The sequence below is a fragment of the Gossypium raimondii genome, chromosome 4 (assembly GCF_025698545.1).
Source record: "Gossypium raimondii isolate GPD5lz chromosome 4, ASM2569854v1, whole genome shotgun sequence".
Taxonomy (NCBI): Eukaryota; Viridiplantae; Streptophyta; class Magnoliopsida; order Malvales; family Malvaceae; genus Gossypium; species Gossypium raimondii.
In genome coordinates this window covers 22,591,098-22,594,629 of record NC_068568.1, presented here as the reverse complement: position 1 = coordinate 22,594,629, position 3,532 = coordinate 22,591,098, and positions in this window count along the sequence as shown.

Genomic DNA, 3,532 nt, shown 5'->3' with positions numbered 1-3,532 from the left:
AGAAATACATAAGTGTGAATGATACAAGAATTCAACTGGTATACACAGAATTTATTCATAATTATGATTGAATTAATGTCATTGTCTATCATGATTAATCTGTGTAAAAGACTTCTATAAAACAACTCATACTCAAACACGCCAATAAGCTTGCTCTGTATGCATAATGACCCATGACTCCACTTTTTCAACATAGCCCTGGCGTCGTCCTTCCAGGCGAAGACCCTTAAAACCTACCTAAAACACAACACACAAAGATAAGTTCAACGGAACTTAGGGAGGTAAACACTATTTACCTAAATCATACTTTCACACCGCATTTAATGTTTCAAGAACCATCTTGTTGCTATTATTCTTTATCGATTCTCTAGCAAAAGCTGCCTCCATTTCCATTTCTTTATTCACGTTCGTTATCATACCTTACTCTAAGGCCCTTTTTCTTTAGTATCTTTGAGACCTTACCTGCATTCTTCAATCACTAAGCCACGACTCCATCAAGTTTCATAAAGAGACCCATACACAGATGATCGATGTTTCGCTTAGACCGTACCATGTTTACATTTATTTCCAGAATATATTTTTATTACTTCACTATTTCTCTTTAATTACCTAACTCTATAAAAGTTTTAATCATACTAAATATGTAACACCCCTAACTCGTATCCTTCTCCAGAATAGGGTTATAGAGCATTACCGGAGTTTACAAATTAAATTTCAGACATTTCATTTCATCAAGCATTCATATTTATGACTAATTAAAATCAAAACATTTATGAGCTAACATTAACCAATTTAACTTATACAAGTCATTATAACCAGAATCAAATCATCCAAAATTACCAATAGAACCAATGGATAATGTGATATATCTCCAACAAGCTACCAATCCAATCGAGCTTCCGATAATCATTTAAATGTATCAAATAAATATACATATTACCAATAATAATTCGATTCCAATAATAAAACACACACACACACACACACACACACACACATATATAATATTCATTACCAAATAGCATTCACTTCAATTAAAATTATATAGAATATAGCTCATACGAGCTCACCGGACTAAATTGCAGAAATACCAAAATTCAGGGACATTTTGAAATTTTTCTATTTTTCTCATATTTCCACCCAATATTGTTCTAAATTTCATTAAATTTTGTAATTTAGATAAACAACCAATCCATTTCATGCAATTTGGTCACTTTTTGAAATTTTTACAAATTTACCCTTAAAGTTTCACATTTGTTCAATTTAGTCCCTGGACCTAAAACATGTAAATTGGTCATTTTTAATGAAAACTCATGCTAGTTAAATAATCATATATTTTCCTCCTCCTCCTCTCCATTCCACATCCTTAATGTATATAACATGCTTATAGGTAACATTATCTATAATTTTACCATTTACTTATATAAATTCATTCAAAGCTATCCACTTGAGTTGTAGTTACTAAATTATTTATATCTTGAGATACAGAACTCCAAATTAAGATCCGTAAATTGTATCTGAAACTATACTCACACATGTTATTACCATAAAATTTTCAGAATTTTTTGGCTTAGCCAATAAGTACAGTTTATTCTTTAAAGTCATCCCTATTCTGTTGTCTAATAGTTCCGACCCTTCTTCACTAAAAATTAATTATCTCCTCGTACAGAATTCTAATGATGTTTCTGTTTGTTTCTATTGAAAATAGACTCATTAAGGATTTAAAAATATAAATTTAAGCCTCTAATTATTTTTCTCCAATTTTTGATGATTTTCCAAAGTCAGTACAGGGGAACCCGAAATCATTCTGACCTTGTCTCACAAAATTTTTATATCTCATGATTTACAATTCTATTTCTTACACCGTTTCTTCTATAAGAAACTAGACTCAATAAGATTTAATTTCATATTTTATTCGTCCTATAATTAGATTTCCACAATTTATGGTGATTTTTCAAAGTTAACCTACTGCTACTGTCCAAAACTGTTTTAGTGCAAAATATTGATTACTAAGTTTATAACACTCTTATTTTCCTTCTCTACACTATTTCTCATCACTTTCTCTTATTTTCTCTTCACTAACATATCAAGAACATAAAAATTATATAATAAAGACCTACATTAACATCAATTTCATGCTTTTTCAATAATATCAAACTCAAAAATATATTGAAATCTTGATGCTCTTACCTTGCTCAATTGATTTCAATCTTTAACTTGATTTTCTCTCTCCTCCAGCCTCTATTTCTTGAATCTAACTTGATATTCTAGCTCCCCATAGTCTCCTTGTTATCTTTCTCTCTTGATGGATATGGAAATTCTTTTGATTTTTAGGTGAAAATGGTAATTTTTTTGAAGGAGGGACCAAATTGTAAAGAAAGCAAAACTTTCTTTCTTTCTCTCTTCTCCTCACGTTAGATGCATGGAAGATGATGGGTTGGTTGGTTTTTTTTTTTTCATCTTTCTTTCCACATATATATACTAAACAATAAAATAATAAAATATTATTTAAAAATCAAATTAAAATATTAATAAACTAATATTTATTTATTTATTTAATCTAAAATATCTCCAACATCATCATTATCTTCTAGATTTATCTCTCTTCTAAATGACCATTTTGCCCTTTATGATCTTTTAAAATTCCATCCTTGAGTCATCACTTAATTTGGTAAAATTACGATTTAGTCCCTCAAAATTCTTCACCTTTTTCAATTTGGTCCTAATCCATCCATTTTTCTTAGTTTCTAGATCATTCCACCCTTAAAATATTTACACCTTTGGTCCTTCAACTTTTTTGTATTTACACTTTAACCCCTCAATTTTTAAATATTTACTCTTGACCCACAAAATTTTTCTCACTTTTGCGATTTAATCCTTTCTTGAATTAATATGTCATAATATACTTCCCAATGTTGACGTAACTCAATATTACCCTTTTTATCACTTTATTTCCTTATTTTACTATACCAAGGATAATATCTTACTGTAGAAATTTTAAAAATATTACATTTGTGGTCCCAAAACCACTGTTCCGACTAGGCCCAATTTCAGGCTGTTACAAAATACCTTACTATTATGCCCATGGATACATCTCGTACCTACTGGTTTTACTATTTGCATTTAGGGACAATGTAGGATATTCTAATTTCGTAGTACAAGGTTTGTCGTAAAAGTGTCCTTCATGGTGCATCATTCGAAGCCTTTCCAGACTACGCCGTCGGGGTAGCCCATCTGGTGTGCACCATATAAACCTTCATTATAGGAGTCGCCATAAAGGCTGTTTCTTCACAATCCACCGCAATGGAGTTTCCTTCATATATTGCTACTAAGACTTTAAATTTCAGAGATTACCTTTCATACTATTTTTTCAGAGTTTTCAAAAATTTCCTTTCTTTTAGAGTTCGTCATTTATTCCATTTATTTTATTCAGGGTCCGCCATAAGGGAGTTCCTTTAGATGGTTGCCACAAGGGTCATTCTTTCAGAGAATGCCATGAAATCTCCCATTTCAGATACGACACAAAGGCTTC